Source organism: Mercurialis annua, linkage group LG3 (genome assembly GCF_937616625.2).
Source record: "Mercurialis annua linkage group LG3, ddMerAnnu1.2, whole genome shotgun sequence".
NCBI lineage: Eukaryota > Viridiplantae > Streptophyta > Magnoliopsida > Malpighiales > Euphorbiaceae > Mercurialis > Mercurialis annua.
In genome coordinates this window covers 62,503,032-62,522,574 of record NC_065572.1, presented here as the reverse complement: position 1 = coordinate 62,522,574, position 19,543 = coordinate 62,503,032, and the positions used below count along the sequence as shown (strand labels likewise).

Sequence of the window (19,543 nt, the reverse complement as noted above, 5' to 3'; positions counted from 1 at the left end):
TTTTAAATTAGCTTTCAAATTTTTGTCTAATATAAATTGTATTGATAATTGAATAATTAAGGGGTGTTTAATAACCCAACTTATTATTTAAATTGATGTACTCCTTCCGTCCCAATAGAGTTGTCCACTTTAAGAAATTTTTTTATCCCAAAACTCTTATCCACTTTCAAAAAGTAACTAATTTTTACACTCAATTTTCCTTTATTACCCCTATTTAAATCCACTAATAAGTAAATTGAAAGTAAATTGCAAGTGGACCCTATATTAAATAGAGGTATGACAAAAAAAGTAAGGAAAATTTTAAAAAATCTAAATGGACAATTCTATTGAGACGGGAGGAGTATTAAGCATTTAATTATTGTAAGTTGGTTTGTTAACTTAAAAATGTTCAACTTAACTTGTCAAAAACCACTTAAAATAATAAGACATAAATTTTAACTTATTTTTTTACTAAACACATTAAATTATAAATATCAATTTTATTATTGAATAAATTTTATATTTATATTTTTTTAATTATTACACACCAATAAAAATTGTTTTATTTCAGATATATTATTTTTTTTATTTTTAATATTATAATGAGCGTGCTATACTTAAATCAACTAAAATTATAAATTATTATATTTTTTATTATAAATATTTTATTCTCTAACTGTATTTTTTTTTAAAGTTTATACAACTTTTATTTAATATTTTCTCTCTTAAATATCACTTGGACTTCCGTTTTTAACACACAATATTTATTGTAAAATGTAAACGGCTTTTTAGAGTTTTAAAAATTAAATAATTTATTATAAAGACTAATTTTCAAGATAAAGAGGGACATTATCATAATCTTTAAGAACAAATTATCAATATATGCAAGTTTATAATTTTTATTTATAATATCTATAATTTTTATTATATTATTTATTTATATTTAAAGGATTAAATAATACTATATAATTTATATTTATATTTAATAATATATTTTTAAAATAATCAATATTCAGAGGTTTAATATATAAATATAATAATTGTCACGACCCATTTTCATAGATCGTGACCGGCGCTAGGGTATGGAAGAGGTATGATTTTTTTAATGATTTCTAAAAGAAGAGTGCTTCAAATTTATTCAGCTAAAATAACTTCAAATTTAAAAAATATGATAAAAAAATATAAACATAACTAGTTTGAGATTTTAGAGATATGAATATTAAGTTCCTAAATGGTCTAAAAAGGATTGCTAAACTAAACATTTGAGAAATTTATCAAGTCATGATCATAGAAAATTAGACATGTTCATGGGCTGGGTTTAGACAGAATTTAGTGGACTTCAATAATTTTTAAAGAGGAATTTGCACAAAATACTTCTTTTTAAAAAATAATTAAAAAATACTCCGTTTTTTGATTAATTATTTTTTTACCTTTTTTTTTGAAAATTTATTTTTTACTCCGATATTTATTTTTTTACTTTGAAAAAATTTGTAAAAATATTCCGATTTTTTTTTCAAACTGTTTGAAACTGTATTATAAATGGTTTCAAAGATGTCTATTTTAAAAAAATTGAATATAATAACCCATATTTTTCTTTTATATTTTTTTAAATTATTTTTAAATTTGTATTATAATTTAGTGCATTCCGTCGAACTTTAAGCAATTTATTACTATTATTATTAAATTAAATATATCAAATATTTATATTATTTATTCAAAAAGAAAAGAAAAGAAAAAGATAAATATATTGCCATACAAAATAAGCCATGCATCTCCTTATTATTTTAGGGTTTTTTACACAAATCCCTCAAAAGTGCTATAGTGTTTCACTTTTCCCTCACCATTTTGATTTTGGCAAAAATCTCCCAAAAAAAAAAAAAAAGTTTTCAAGAATCCCTCATAACCAAAAATTAAAAAAAAAAGACAATATTGTCCTCACTATTTGGCAACATCTCATTGGTCTATATTTTAGTCAATAAAATGTTGACACGTGGCAAATATGGGTTTGGTTAGACCAACCAACCAACCACAACCGACAACCGGTCAAATTCCGGCCCGACCGACCGGTCAACAGAGGTCAACGCCCGGTCAACGGCGGTCAACGCCCGGTCAACGGCGGTCAACGCCCGGTCAGCGGCGGTCAACGCCCGGTCAGCTCGGTCAGCGGCGGTCAACTCCCGGTCAGCGGCGGTCAACTGTAGTGGTGAGATTTTAAAAGAATTAATAAAATATAATTTTGCTCTTAGTGGGATTCGAACCCATGACCTCTCACTCTTTGTCCATGTGCCTAACCACCAAGGCAAGACATGCTTGTTGTCTTTATTTACTCTTTAATATTAATACATGTACTATTTAATAATGTATAAAAAAGCATATAAACTAAATATAACCTACTAAAATGGTTGATTATAAATGATATATATTACAAAACACTAATAAAGTATTACTCTTGTCAAAATTTAAATTAAATTTACTCTAATTAAATTAATAGTAGTGTAAATTAAATATTAACTTAAAGTAAACTAAGTTAAATAGATTTTATATATTAATGTATTACAAACACAATTAATTTAATATCAACTCGACAAAAACTCAAAATAGATTATATAAGTTAATTGAGTTGATATTAAGTTAATTTTTAAAATTATAATAATTTATTAAAAATTTATCTTGCATTGACATGTAATTTACAATGAGTTGACATTGAGTTTACATTAGGTTGACATTGAGTCAGCGTTGAGTTACTAAGTTTATATTGAGTTGATATTAATTTACATTTTAAAATTAAAATAATTTTCTAAAAGATTACTTCAGATTGACAATAGGTTTACATTGAGTTAATATTATAATTATATTGAGTTGACATTAGGATTATATTGAATTGACGTTAGGTTTATATTGAGTCGTCATTAAGTAGACATTGAGTCGATCTTCAGTTGATATTAAGTTAATTTTTAAAAATATAATATTTTACTAAAAAAAATTACTTTGGATTGACATGTAGTTTATATCAAATTTACATTGAGTGAACATTGGGTTTACATTGAGTTGACATTTAGTGAACATTAGGTTCACATTGAGTTGACATTGATTCAACGTTGAGTTATTAAGTTTATATTGAGTTGGCATTGAGTGAACATTAGGTTCACATTGAGTTGAGATTGAGTTAACATTAGGTTCACATTGAGTTGACATTGATTCAACGTTGAGTTATTAAGTTTGCATTAAGTTGATATTATAATTATATTGAATTGACATTAGGATTATATTGAATTGACGTTAGGTTTACATTGAGTCGTCATTAAGTAGACATTGAGTCGACCTTCAGTTGATATTAAGTTAATTTTTAAAATTATAATATTTTACTAAAAAAATTACTTTGAATTGACACGTAGTTTATATCAAGTTTACATTGAGTTGACATTGAGTAGACATTAGGTTCATATTCAGTCAACATTGATTTATTAAGTTTACATTGAGTTAATATTAGTTTACATTTTAAAATTAAAACAATTTACTAAAAAATTACTTCATATTGATATTAATTTTACATTGAATTGACATAAGGTTTATATGGAGTTGACATTAGGTTTATATTGAGTTGACATTAGGTTTACATTGAGTTGACATTAGGTTTACATTGAGATGACATTAGGTTTACATTGCGTTGACATTGAGTCGACGTTAAGTTAATGTTAAATTTACATTGCGCTGATATTAAGTTGACATTAAATTTATATTGAGTTCAAATTAAGTTTATATTGAGTTCACATTAAGTTGATATTGAGTTGATATTCAGTTCACTTATTTTAAATTTATTTTTTTGTTCATTTTAATAAAACCTTAGATAGTTTAATTCAAATTACTATTAATTTATCTCATTTCATAAATTATTTTTAGTAGTATAAATAATGAAGTTGACATTGAGTTGATATTGAGTTTACGCACACCACGACGGGTACCACTACCACGTATCCGACCATGACCACTTCGGTCCGACCACCGAACCACCATATTTATTAATTTTAACAAACAAAATATATTTTTCAATTTTAACAAGTGAAAAATCTTACTAGTTTTACTCATGTATGAATAAAAAGTGAAATATAAATATTTTTATTTTTTTATTATGTAATTTTTTAATAAATAAATTAAATCAGACTAATTTAATATTATATTTATAGTAAATTTAATTTAATTAGATATTTATATTTTATTTAATTTGTATTGTAGAACTAATTTCATTTTAATAAATTAATTTAAATTTATAATCAGTTATATATATATCATATAGAGCAAACATTGACAACAATAAGGCCTTGTCTTGATGGTAAAGCACAAAGTCTTTCATTCAAAAGGGCAAGGGTTCAAATCCCCTTATCCACAAAATGGTGTTTTATTTAATTTTTAATTATCTAACCAACATTGGTTCAACCATTAAAAATGGTTAGACCACAAACCATTGTTGGTCCGACCAGCAATGGTCCGACCTGATGTCAACCGGCCGTTGACCGGCGTTGACCTCCGTTGACCGGCGTTGACCGGCCGTTGACTTCCGTTGACCGGCCGTTGACTTCCGTTGACCGGCCGTGACTCCCGTTGACCGGCCGTTGACCGGAAATGGTCCGGTCAATAATATTCCGACCAATGGTTTGATTTATAAAAAATGGGGAAATTATTGAGTGTAACAAAAACACAATAGGTAAAATACACTATAGGGATAAAATAGGAAGAGTAATTATAAAAAGGTAGGCATGGAAAGTTTTTTTAAAATTTGAGAGATTTTTGCAAAAAATGAAATCATGGGTCACTAACATAAACTTTTCAATTTTTGAGGGATTCCATGACATTTTCTCATTATTTTATTCACTTATATTTAATGGCCCATTCAATTTTTTATGGACAAATTATACTTAGCCCATTTCCTTTTCTTTTACTCTATGTTTGCTACTCAAATTAAGGGAGTTGTAGTACCGCATTTGTTGCAAATTTCATCCCTTATTCTTTCCTTATATTTAGGTTATTTTAAACAATTCCTTCAACCTTAATTATTTTATCATTCTTAAACTGAAACCCTAGCCGCCCTCTCCCTCTGAATCTATTGGTGTAATTCATCCTCCAAGTGCTTGTGTTTTCGGTAAGCTTTTGTCCTTAAATTTCTGTTTTGAGCTTTTAAACGGCACCTCCGTAATTTGGATCGTTCTCATTCGTTTTAGCGTTAAATTTGGATCCGTCTCGTCCTAGTGGTGGTAGACACACGCCTCTACGATTCCCAACTTCGTTTTTGCCTAACGGTACGTAATTGATTCCGTTACATTCGCCATCGTCTCACCGTTATAATTTGCTCTTAACTGTGATTCTTTGTTTCCTTGCTGCCGATCTCTGAGGCATGTTTGTTGGTTTGATTCTTGCTGTTTGATGTCTATAATCTCATGGGTTGCGAGTTTGTGGCTGAATCTTTAAGGTTTAAGATTTGTTTTTTTCATCGTCGTTTTATCGTTTTAGAATATACTTGCTCTGTTGCTCATGAACTGTTTTCGGTCGATCGGTGGTTTGCTTGCTAATGTAATATTCATGTGTCATTTAAGTGTTATAAATGTTCTTGTGGTTGTTGCCTGGTTTGAGTTTCTCGGATCGTCTTAAGTCGCGATTGTTTGGGTCCGTCTACTGTCATGCGTTGTGCATGGTTTTTCTTATCACTGTGATTCTTTTAATCGTCCAATCTTCTGTTCTTGGTTAGCAAGCATCGTTGTTTTGAGGAATGACTTGACTGCCTTTTTATTTTTCTCATTCTTTTAGTTTGATGATTACTTGAGATAAGCTTTTGACATATGACTGTTATAAGTTGAGTTCTTTGATAATTGTTGGCCTTCTGCGTGTTTAATTACTGTATTTATATAATGCAAGTTGGTTGGAAGGTTTGGTTTTGTTTTTTTAATTTCATGGTGTCTTGGTTGTTGATTGGCGGCAGTGGACAAGTTTGAATTTGATTGGTTAGTGTGTGTGCTATTGGTGTTGGCTTTTGGCATAATTTAGTTAATTATCATTCTTATATGCCTTGTTAATATATTTTGTTTATTCAAGATTAATAATTTGGTTAATTATCAATTTAAAACCGGACATTCAATTGTCGTAATTTTAAATTACTAATCAATAATATTATTTAAATCTAAGAATAATGTTGACTTTATTTATTATAGAAATTATTTTATAATTATAATCGTAGATCGATAATTATATTTTTAATCAATAATTTATAATTACTCGGGTAATATTAAATTAGAAAATTGATTTCGACTTATTCATTTAGCGGTTTAATATTATTATTATTTATAAATTGAAATTTCTTTGAGAATTAATATATAAATTATTATAAATCTTATTTTAGTTTATATGTGATTTTATAATTGACTATATTAAACAAGAATTGGGGAATTCACTTAATTTGATAAATAATTATTATCAATTACTAATTAATTAATAATTTGAGATTTTTGGCTTAGTGGGCTAAAGTGATATTTTAACTTTATTCTGTTATTTAATTGTTCGAGATATTTTGCCGATAATTATAATTACTTGGGTTTCAAGTTATTGAGTTCATTTTGATATTTAATCAATATTTTTATTAAATATTAAATCATAAACTGTGGTTTATAATTCTGAAATATCAGTTGGGTCGGTTTGGACTTGGGTCACTGACATGTGGGTTTAGCTTAGTAGTTTTAAGAAACTTGGCTAACCCACTATTTGAGAAATGGATTTTATTTATCATTTAAATATTATTTTAATAATATTTTCGGATTGGATTTAAGTGCGAACTCAATAGTCTTGAATTATTTACTGCATTATAATTTATTTGAGAATTGTGTCTCTCTGTGATTCATCTGGTTATTTAATTGTGCTAGTCCTACGTGGTGTCTAGTAATCTTAGAGTTAGGGGTCGTTCGAATTTTAACCTATTTATTATTTTAGACCCGTCGACTGCTCGTACTTCGGAGTCTACGCAGGGTTAGCTGTTTGCCAAGATCACGTGGATAAGCAAGCAGTGAGTTTGTAGTGCTATTTACCGCTTTATTAAGTACCGCATTGTATTTTAATATTATAAATGCTTTTGAACTGTTTTTACGGATTATGGAACTGGATTGAAACGAGCTACTCGATAGGCTTGTATCGAGACTGTGTGCACCGGTAAGTACTCTGGAAAACGGCAGACTATGGTCTTACTTACGCTGGTAATTTGACGAGGATTTGTTCCCGTCCACTCTGGGTTTATTTTTCAGTATGCTATGTCATACTTACGCTGGGATCTTTTCAATACTGTTTTCCATAATCATATTATATTAGTATAAACTGTTTTGATTTAAGGGTTTTAAACTTAATAAATGTAAATAGTATTGCGAACTCATCTCAGTATATCTGACCCCGTTGTTTTCCCAAATTTTCCAGGTTTATGATTTGAAAGCTGGTCCACTCCGATTCTTTTATTCTTCGGAGGTTTTTATGTTATTTAAACTAGTTACTGTTTTCGAACTCTTAGACCGTAGTAGAACTAGTTTATACATTACTTATTATTGCACTTTGGGATTGTTGATTTGATCGACAATTTATTATTGGCATGTTTACTCTGGAATATTTTATTATTATGTTTAAGGCATGCTGTTGAACATTTCATATATTTAATTTATTTATATTAGAACTGTAATATAAATTGATAGACTTAGGTTGAAGTCTCGGTTGCCCCCGAGCAATTTCTGCAGGTTAAATGTTTATCTGATTTCCGCGAGGTTTGCTACGGGTTTTGGTACAACCATACCCCATACCCTAGCGCCGGTCACGATTCATGAAATTGGGTCGTGACAAACTTGGTATCAGAGCTTTGGTTTCACACCAAGGCCATTTGCTTGCTATGTGTTCACTCTGTTAGGTCGTTATTGAGTCATAGGTACTACTGCGGAATTAGGTTCATGTCTTTTCTTTGAAACGTCATCTTTTGATTTTAAAATTTTCTGCCTACACCGATAGGATTGCGTCATGTCAGTCATTAATTATGCTTTGATTTGATGCTTTTAATTTATTATATTGATGTTATTTCACTTGGGTGATTTAATTGCTTTTGATTTCTCGGGAAATATTATGTTGGTAATTTTCTTTATGTCATACTTGGGTATGATGTTAATTGCCATATATTAATGATGTTGTTTTTAACTTGGGTGATATATTTTGATTGTTATACTTTAATGACGTCGTCGACTTTAAATTATTTTGTCAATATTTCTGGTTTTGGCCGTGAACTTAGATTTCAAAAAAAAAAAAATTTGTTAGGCTTTGACATTGTTTTGGGTTAAATGATTTTTGACCGAAAATCTTTTTCACGTTTTGTGAATTACGTTGTTGGCCACGTATTGGTTTTAAATTACCTTAAGGATATTATTTTTGCCTAACTTGTGTTTTAACGCAAAAAAAAAAATCAAATGGACAGTCTGGACACGACACCCTAAAATATTATTTTCAGTATCTTGCCAGTAAAATGAAATCCGTTTATTTCAAAGTTTTACATTTGACTAAGGATTGGAAAATGGTTGTTATTTTGAAAGAAAATGAAATTCTTATATTTAAAAAAAAATTAAAATGTTACGTCTAACTTGGTATAATTTTGATTTAAGTTGATGTGTTGAAAATGTTATTGTATGATTTAATTTTTCATCAATTACGGGTTGTTTTGAATTGTCACCATGTCGGTAGAAATTCGTTGACCATATAAGATGTTGAATTCTTAATCTTTTGATATTATTTTGGTTATCTACCCTAATGAGAGTTGTTTTACTGCAAAATGCTTTAGTGATTTTCGGTTGTGTGATTAATTCTTGATATATATTACTATGTTATCATCATTGTATCTCGTGTTTGATTAAGTTAACCCATATCAGTTTTTGTCCTCGTTGACCTCATTGTGTGGAGTAGCACGTGAGAGTATTCCTCGCTAGTTTTCTTTGCCTTAATTCTTGTATTGGTGTCGATGTGCGATTCGAACCTTCATTTTCTTTTACCCTGCGATTAGTTTTGATGTTATTTTTATTTTAGCCGGATCTAGCGTTTGACCGTGGAAATCGAACTAATTGATTTTCTTATCATTAAATTTGAGGAGCGATTATCAAGAGCTTTTGCAGATTCGAATTCTGAATCTGTCCTGGTCTGAGGAAGGCGATATGAGTTATATTACTCAGCATCGGTGGAATAATTCTTCTCGTGAGTGTTTGCCTCGTGCGTGGAAATTTCGAGCGTTATGCGTTTTTACGTCGGGCTCGTTTGTGATAAATTGTAGTATCAAAATCTTTCGGTTTTTGACATTCTGAAAAAGAATGTGGAAACTGTGTTTGAGGTTGATCGGTGTAGTAATATACTGGTGTTCTCTTTAATTAGTAGATCGGTGATATACCAAAACTGATAGTGGAGCTGTGAAGGCGGTCGTGTTGCTTTGTTGTCTTTGGAAAATCTTCAATTTGTTCGAGGTGGAATTCGTTGTTATGTAAAATTTTAGTTCCATTGTTGATGTGAGAGAATTCATTAATGACGATTCCGATTGGTGGACTTAGATAATGGAGGTGGATAAATATATCAAGATGGACGAGTGCACGTCTCACAGAGTGTAATGTCTAGAAAATATTTCGAAGAAAAAAAAATTGATTTCAAATGTTAACTTCTTAAAGAAATTGAATGTTTTTTTTATCACGTAACTGTGCCCAGACATGTCATGAACATGCATGCCACGAATAGGAAACTGCATTGAACATTGAGTATGATCATTAATTAAAAGAGAAATAAATAATTGATACATTCATTTAGAACATTCATCACGACATTAAATTATTAAGGTTGAATGCAACTCTTTGGTGATGAGAGCTGTCATCACCCTGGCGCACAATTATGTAAAATAAATTTTACCAGTGAAACTTTTCAAGAAAAATGTTTTTATAAACTCGCGAGTCATATCGTGAAAATGGTGTTTAAAAAGTTGATAAATTTCAAACGATTTTGAAATTTTGGTTGGAAACTAGACAAATACTTTGTGACGACGGTTGTAATTTAGGAGAAATTGTATGGTAAGGAATTGTTTTATATTTTTGGAGTATCAGTGTTTTGTAATAGGAACTATGGTTATAAGGTTGTACTCGAGGTTTAGTTGTGTTAAGTGCGGGAAAATATTGAGTTCGGATTAAAGAATTTTGTCAGCTCATAGTATATAATTTGAGTATTTTTTATTTAAGAAAATTGGTTATGCTATGCGTGTTTATTTACACTGAAAGACTTAAAAGGAATTTTATTTTTACAGATTCGATTTTCTGTACAAAAAGGTTTTGATACCGATATAGAAATTTTTTTTGTAAATAAAGAAATTCTTATTTGTGAAAATTTTAACTTTTTGAGAAGTGATGAAACTTTATCAGTTTTGATTTAAAAGTGGATTTTAAGTTTTTCTAAATGAATGATTTTAAAAAAAATTATGAAACTATTTGAAAGTAAGGTTTGGTTATGATTTCAAATTGAGAGTATTTTATTATGTTGATGAGTTTACAAATAAAAGGATTTTTCAACGGGTTAATTATTTACGGTTGAAAGTGAAAATGAAATTTGAGGTACCAGTGATTTCAAATTAAAGGTGGATTGCGTTATTATATAATTGTGTTCGCGGAAAGCGTTTTTATATAAAATTTGGTTTCGAGCATAACCAATAAACCGATTAATTAAGATTGATCTTAATGATCTCCGGTAGGATTCGAGGTTTTAGTAATTTAAAATAAATTTTTAGGATAAAAGATTTTGTTGTCAGGAGTTTAAGTTATGTATTCTTTAGAAATTAGTGTGCTTCTTACGTCTGAGTTCGAAAAGTTGGTGATATTGTCGTACTGGTCTTAGTTAGTTGAACCGAGACGATTATAGTGGTATTTAATTTCCGTCGTTATTTTGTGAGAGCATATTCGACCAGAATGGCTTTTTGTTTTGCTGTTAAGTCTTTTCATATGAGATAATTGGTGTTGTGACCACTAAGTGATATAGTGCTTAGGCGTTAAGTGATGTAAGATTAATTACAATAAGAGTGTCTGTGTGTATCGGATTTTAGAATTGGAGTTTGGCTTCGTATGATTACGATTTGAATTTCGGGATTCGTTTCTACACTTGTAGTATTGCTTTGGTAGTTTTTGAGATTTGAGCCTATAATTTTTGAAATTTTTCTCGTATAGCGTGTTGGTTATTCCCGGTTGGAAAATAAATTTTAGTTCATTCACGCGTGGTGTTTGAGAAGTCGTTTGAGGTACCAAACTGTTGATCTCAGAAATTTTTTCCGCGCATGCGTGTGGTAATCATTCGAGTTTTCAAATCAGTTTTTAATTCGAAGTCGTATTTTAATAAGTTGGGAATAGTTTAACACCCTATATATTTCAGCGTGTTTTGATTAAATTATGTTTTGTTCGCTTTAACTCTCCTCAGTTTTAATTGTGGCAGAATCATCTTTTTGTGAGAGTTTGTTTAACCTATCGAGATTGCAGTTGAGTTCTGCTTAAGTTGAATATCGTGGTTCGTATTTTGTTTTCGTTGAGTTGTCACCTGGTCGTAAAGTGTTTCTGGAAATCGGAAATTGTTATGCGTATTTGTTTCTTTCGTTCCGATATAGACGCGTTGCTCCGTATTTTTGAGTCACGTGTGATTTTATACGTGCTATAATTAACTTTATATTATTTTGGTTATGATAAATTCGAGGACGAATTTTTTTTATAAGTTGGGGAGAATGTAATAACCCATATTTTTCTTTTATATTTTTTTAAATTATTTTTAAATTTGTATTATAATTTAGTGCATTCCGTCGAACTTTAAGCAATTTATTACTATTATTATTAAATTAAATATATCAAATATTTATATTATTTATTCAAAAAGAAAAGAAAAGAAAAAGATAAATATATTGCCATACAAAATAAGCCATGCATCTCCTTATTATTTTATTCACTTATATTTAATGGCCCATTCAATTTTTTATGGACAAATTATACTTAGCCCATTTCCTTTTCTTTTACTCTATGTTTGCTACTCAAATTGAGGGAGTTGTAGTACCGCATTTGTTGCAAATTTCATCCCTTATTCTTTCCTTATATTTAGGTTATTTTAAACAATTCCTTCAACCTTAATTATTTTATCATTCTTAAACTGAAACCCTAGCCGCCCTCTCCCTCTGAATCTATTGGTGTAATTCATCCTCCAAGTGCTTGTGTTTTCGGTAAGCTTTTGTCCTTAAATTTCTGTTTTGAGCTTTTAAACGGCACCTCCGTAATTTGGATCGTTCTCATTCGTTTTAGCGTTAAATTTGGATCCGTCTCGTCCTAGTGGTGGTAGACACACGCCTCTACGATTCCCAACTTCGTTTTTGCCTAACGGTACGTAATTGATTCCGTTACATTCGCCATCGTCTCACCGTTATAATTTGCTCTTAACTGTGATTCTTTGTTTCCTTGCTGCCGATCTCTGAGGCATGTTTGTTGGTTTGATTCTTGCTGTTTGATGTCTATAATCTCATGGGTTGCGAGTTTGTGGCTGAATCTTTAAGGTTTAAGATTTGTTTTTTTCATCGTCGTTTTATCGTTTTAGAATATACTTGCTCTGTTGCTCATGAACTGTTTTCGGTCGATCGGTGGTTTGCTTGCTAATGTAATATTCATGTGTCATTTAAGTGTTATAAATGTTCTTGTGGTTGTTGCCTGGTTTGAGTTTCTCGGATCGTCTTAAGTCGCGATTGTTTGGGTCCGTCTACTGTCATGCGTTGTGCATGGTTTTTCTTATCACTGTGATTCTTTTAATCGTCCAATCTTCTGTTCTTGGTTAGCAAGCATCGTTGTTTTGAGGAATGACTTGACTGCCTTTTTATTTTTCTCATTCTTTTAGTTTGATGATTACTTGAGATAAGCTTTTGACATATGACTGTTATAAGTTGAGTTCTTTGATAATTGTTGGCCTTCTGCGTGTTTAATTACTGTATTTATATAATGCAAGTTGGTTGGAAGGTTTGGTTTTGTTTTTTTAATTTCATGGTGTCTTGGTTGTTGATTGGCGGCAGTGGACAAGTTTGAATTTGATTGGTTAGTGTGTGTGCTATTGGTGTTGGCTTTTGGCATAATTTAGTTAATTATCATTCTTATATGCCTTGTTAATATATTTTGTTTATTCAAGATTAATAATTTGGTTAATTATCAATTTAAAACCGGACATTCAATTGTCGTAATTTTAAATTACTAATCAATAATATTATTTAAATCTAAGAATAATGTTGACTTTATTTATTATAGAAATTAATTTATAATTATAATCGTAGATCGATAATTATATTTTTAATCAATAATTTATAATTACTCGGGTAATATTAAATTAGAAAATTGATTTCGACTTATTCATTTAGCGGTTTAATATTATTATTATTTATAAATTGAAATTTCTTTGAGAATTAATATATAAATTATTATAAATCTTATTTTAGTTTATATGTGATTTTATAATTGACTATATTAAACAAGAATTGGGGAATTCACTTAATTTGATAAATAATTATTATCAATTACTAATTAATTAATAATTTGAGATTTTTGGCTTAGTGGGCTAAAGTGATATTTTAACTTTATTCTGTTATTTAATTGTTCGAGATATTTTGCCGATAATTATAATTACTTGGGTTTCAAGTTATTGAGTTCATTTTGATATTTAATCAATATTTTTATTAAATATTAAATCATAAACTGTGGTTTATAATTCTGAAATATCAGTTGGGTCGGTTTGGACTTGGGTCACTGACATGTGGGTTTAGCTTAGTAGTTTTAAGAAACTTGGCTAACCCACTATTTGAGAAATGGATTTTATTTATCATTTAAATATTATTTTAATAATATTTTCGGATTGGATTTAAGTGCGAACTCAATAGTCTTGAATTATTTACTGCATTATAATTTATTTGAGAATTGTGTCTCTCTGTGATTCATCTGGTTATTTAATTGTGCTAGTCCTACGTGGTGTCTAGTAATCTTAGAGTTAGGGGTCGTTCGGATTTTAACCTATTTATTATTTTAGACCCGTCGACTGCTCGTACTTCGGAGTCTACGCAGGGTTATCTGTTTGTCAAGATCACGTGGATAAGCAAGCAGTGAGTTTGTAGTGCTATTTACCGCTTTATTAAGTACCGCATTGTATTTTAATATTATAAATGCTTTTGAACTGTTTTTACGGATTATGGAACTGGATTGAAACGAGCTACTCGATAGGCTTGTATCGAGACTGTGTGCACCGGTAAGTACTCTGGAAAACGGCAGACTATGGTCTTACTTACGCTGGTAATTTGACGAGGATTTGTTCCCGTCCACTCTGGGTTTATTTTTCAGTATGTTATGTCATACTTACGCTGGGATCTTTTCAATACTGTTTTCCATAATCATATTATATTAGTATAAACTGTTTTGATTTAAGGGTTTTAAACTTAATAAATGTAAATAGTATTGCGAACTCATCTCAGTATATCTGACCCCGTTGTTTTCCCAAATTTTCCAGGTTTATGATTTGAAAGCTGGTCCACTCCGATTCTTTTATTCTTCGGAGGTTTTTATGTTATTTAAACTAGTTACTGTTTTCGAACTCTTAGACCGCAGTAGAACTAGTTTATACATTACTTATTATTACACTTTGGGATTGTTGATTTGATCGACAATTTATTATTGGCATGTTTACTCTGGAATATTTTATTATTATGTTTAAGGCATGCTGTTGAACATTTCATATATTTAATTTATTTATATTAGAACTGTAATATAAATTGATAGACTTAGGTTGAAGTCTCGGTTGCCCCCGAGCAATTTCTGCAGGTTAAATGTTTATCTGATTTCCGCGAGGTTTGCTACGGGTTTTGGTACAACCATACCCATACCCTAGCGCCGGTCACGATTCATGAAATTGGGTCGTGACATTGAAACCTTTTAAAACTGTAATCGAAATTGTTTTTTAAAACGGTTTCAAATTAGTTTTTAAGAAACGGTTATAAACCGTTTGAAACCCAACTAAAAACCGTCTTTGAAACGATTTATAAATATTTCAAATTTTATTTTATTTTCTGAAACCGTTTGAAACTATTAGAAACTGTATATGAAACGTTTTGTAAAATAGTTTCAACTTATTTTTTAAAAAACGGTTATAAACCGTTTGAAACCTAATTAGAAACTGTCTTTGAAACTCTATTAGAAACTGTATTTGAAACGTTTTGTAAAACAGTTTCAAATTGTGTTTTTTGAAACTGTTTGCAACTGCGAAGTAAAAAAAATAAATATTTGAAATTTTTAGTTACGTTAATAAATTTTCAGTATTTGAGGTATTTTTTGATAAATATTTATAGTTTTTGAAGTATTTTTGTAATCACCCTTTTTTAAATAAGACCAAATCCGGCCTGAATCAAGTTGGGCTTATATTTTCTATCCAAATTCAGCCCTTACATTCTATATATGCGGGTTTATGCAAGAAATGAAAGCCCGAACACACCCATAGAACATCAGGGTTTTTTCAAGATCGAGCAAGGGCCGGGCTTGGGACAAAAAAATTAGTCTCCAAGCCAAGCCCTAAGGACATAAGGTATTTTTCAAAAAAAAATAAAGAGATTTGCATATTGGTAATCAAAGTTTGCAGCATTTGACAAGTAAATAAAATAAAACAACAACATAAAATAATACATGACTATAAATTTAATAAAAAAATAAACATTTGCAAAATTGAGAGAGTTTGATAGTTTGCAACTAATGAAGAAATGAGAGGAATATGAAGATTTAAATAACAATTTTAATATTATTTTTTTAATAAATCGTTATATTTTAGATAGATAGAGTTTAATGGAATATACAAGATAGGCCAAGTCAAAAGCCCAAAATAAATTAAAACATTCAATTAATACAAAATTAGTTCATTTAAGGTGTGGCATGTGCACTAAAAAAATTAAAAAAAAAGCTTGATCTTAGATGTTCTATGATTGCTCCTTTGTAATGTGAAGATTCACAAAATCACAAATTCTTACTGCTCAATGATACATGGTATTTCTCATTCTATCCAGACATCATATTCTTTAGAATTCACGATTTCAATCATTTATACTTTCCATCTTATTGAAACTTTATTATGTGAAATGCTTTTATGCTATTTGAATTTTTATTTTTTTCCTTTCATTTTAATAATAGCATTTTGTATTTTACCTGCTGAGTCCTAATGTTTTTTTTATTTGGTTATAATTATTAATTACTCTATTCCATTTAAAAAGTTCTTGTTACACATATCAAGAAGATTTAAAACAATTGTTTTTCTTTTCTTGTTTTTCCTTTGTATATTGTATTTTGAAACTATACATATCATTAATTTTCTTGTATATATTTACCATTAATAAAAAAAATGTTAAAAATAAAAATTATATTAAAAATATATAATATGACTTTTTAGATATGAAGAGCCGTTGTTCATTCCAATTCAACCATTCTACTTTTAAAGGAAGAAAGTTCAATTTTATAGTAAAAAATACTACAACCTAATATCATGGATTGTTTCATTAAATCATCATGGAAAATTAGACATGTTCATGGCCTGGGCCAGACCGGGCTAGACGTGCTTTACTAGTTTTTAAATAAGATCCAGTCCGGCATGAGCCCGGTTCGGGCTTTATATTTTCTATACAAACCCAACCCTTACAATCTATATATACGAGTCTGATCCGGGCCGGACTTTTTCGGACTTATATAAGAAACTTTAAAAAATGAAAGCTCGAACACGCCCATAAAATAGCAGGCTTTTTTCAGGATCGGGCCCGAGCCAGGATCGGGAGAAAAAATTAGTGTCCGAGTCCAGTCCTAAAGAGACGGGATATTTTTCCAAGAAATAAAGAGATTTGGATATGGGCAATCAAACGTTTCAGTATTTGACAAGTAAATAAAATAAAACAACAATGTAAGATAGCACATGACTACAAATTTAGTAAAGAAAATAATCATTTATGAAACTGAGAAAGAAAATGAAAGAGCATGGACACCTAAAGAATACAATAAGAAAATAATAGTTTGATAGCTTAGAACTAATGAAAAAATAATAGAAATGATAAGATTTAAATACACAACTACAATTTTTTTTTGAGAAACCGTTATATTTGAGGTAGACAAAATAGACAAAATCAAAAATAGACAAAATCAAAAATCCATAATAAATTAACACATTCAATTAATATAAAATTAGATCATTTAAGGTGTGACATGTGCTCTAAAAATAATAAAAAACCTGATCTTGGATGTTATATGATTTCTCCTTTGTAATGTGAAGATTCACAAAATCACGGATTCCTACTGCTCCATGATACATGGTATTTCTCATTCTATCCAGACATCATAAATGTAGATTTAAAGACATGCAAGTTGGCTTCTTCTAAGAGTTGTTCTTGTAAAGCTGCAATTTATATTAATTTTGTTGGGTCAACTTACTTGCCAAATCAGGTATTTTTATTAGCCATAAAGATAATAATTATAGCATAATTAGGTATAATTCGACAATATATTTAAAGTTATAAAATGTCTCATTTGCGCCAGACGACTGGAAAGAGAAGAGCCGTGGTCCATCCTCGAATCTATTTTTGGTTTGTTTTTTATTATATAAATTGTTGTAATCTGGGCACGTAATAAAAAAATAGCAATAAAGATTATTTGGATCAAATACAGAAAATGCTTATAGAAATTTTGCTATGTGAATTAATTTCGTTTACAGACAATTTTTTCAGAGTTCTTTTTAAAGGAGGATTTGACACTATTTATGAAGGAATCTTAATTGATGGAACCAAGATAGCACTGAGGTATATAAAAGATTTAAGCAAAGCTAAATCTTTCTTTGTTAAAATTTAATCTATTGAAAGCATCCATCATATGTCAATTTGATAAAATTGATTGTATTTTGTGATGATAAATCTCACATGAGTCTTGTTTTATAGTTCATGCAAAATGTAGTATTAGACAAGTGGATATTCCATCAAAACCAAGCTTTTTATTTGATATAGAGAAATAAAATAATTCTTGATATAGGAAAAGGACTTGTGTATCTTTATGAAAAATGTACACATAAGATCCTTTATTTAGATATCAAACCAAAAAACACTTTCTAATTCTAGAAATTTAACAACTCATATTCTTTAGGATTAACGATTTCACTCATTTACACTTTTCATCGTAGTGAAACTTTATTACATGAAATGCTTATATGCTATTTGAATTTTTTTTCCTTTTATTTTAATAATGGCATTTCATATTTTACCTGCTGAGCTCTTATGTTTTTTTTGTTTGGCCGTTATAATTATTAATTACTCTATCCAATTTAGAAAATCTTTGTTACACATATTAAGAAGATCTAAAACATTTTTTTCTTTTTTTGTTTTTCAATTGTTAATTGTACTTTAAAACTATACATATCATTAATTTTTTTATATTTGTGTTTACCATTAATAAAAAGTAAAGGATAAAAAGGACAACAATATTAAAAATATATAAAGGGATATTTTAAATATGAAGAGTCGTTATTTGTTCTAATTCAACCATTCCACTTTAAAAGAAGAAAGTTCAAGTTTATAGTAAAGAATTCTACAACCTAATATCATGGGTTGTTCCATTTAATCATCATGAAAAATTAGACACGTTCATGGGCTGGGCCCAGACCGGGCTAGACGTGCTTTACTAATTTTTAAATAAGATTAAGTCTGGCACCGGAGTTTATATTTTCTATCCAAACTCAGCCCTTAAACTCTATATATGCGGGTACAGGCCGGATTTTTTCAGACTTATATAAGAAACTTCAAAAAATGAAAGCTCGAACACGTCCATAAAATAGCATGGTTTTTTTAGTATCGGGCCCGAGCCAGGATTGGAAAAAAAATTAGTGTCCAAGCACAGTCCTAACACTACAACAAAAATTATATATTATGACATTGAATAAATGTAATTTAATATCAAAAAAGCGTTGCTTAAAATTTATATTAACATTTTTCACAAATATCATTAGAATGTTACATTAGCCGGTGTCGTTAGGTGTTTAAATAACATTTAGTGCAAATGTTTGTAGCAATTTATAGCAACATTTTAGAATATTTCTAATGACGTTTATTAAGTATTATTATAACACCATATGTAATAATATTTATAAAGTGTTCCACTATCAATTTATCAATATTGGTTAATAGTTTTTGCACTATTATTTACTTAAACATTTGACATTATTTTGCACAATACTATCATAATTGTTCTATTGTAATTAGTTTTCTTGCGTTATAATAGATGTTGAGTGTTCATACAATTCATTCATTAATATTAAAATAAAAACAAACAAAATACATCAACCAATAAATAAATAATATTGAACATAATAAACTAATAATTTTATTTATTTATTATAATATATATTTGAACATTCTTTATAGAATCTAAAAAATTGCAGCAAAAATTTAAATTCTACTGTTCTGCAAACTGTAAATTCAAGTACA

General features: G+C 29.2%; 2 long non-coding RNA genes across 2 annotated transcripts; both read left to right on the top strand.

The window, feature by feature from the left end:
• Positions 1 to 4,969: 4,969 nt before the first annotated feature.
• On the top strand, positions 4,970 to 7,517 carry LOC126672098 (uncharacterized). The gene is made up of 4 exons (XR_007639237.2): positions 4,970 to 5,116; positions 5,196 to 5,273; positions 6,952 to 7,024; positions 7,426 to 7,517. It is a non-coding gene; the product is annotated as an uncharacterized LOC126672098 (long non-coding RNA).
• A 4,477-nt stretch (positions 7,518 to 11,994) lies between these two features.
• Positions 11,995 to 14,145, top strand: LOC130015228 (uncharacterized). Its single transcript, XR_008790305.1, has 3 exons — positions 11,995 to 12,250; positions 12,330 to 12,407; positions 14,086 to 14,145. It is a non-coding gene; the product is annotated as an uncharacterized LOC130015228 (long non-coding RNA).
• Positions 14,146 to 19,543: the final 5,398 nt, after the last annotated feature.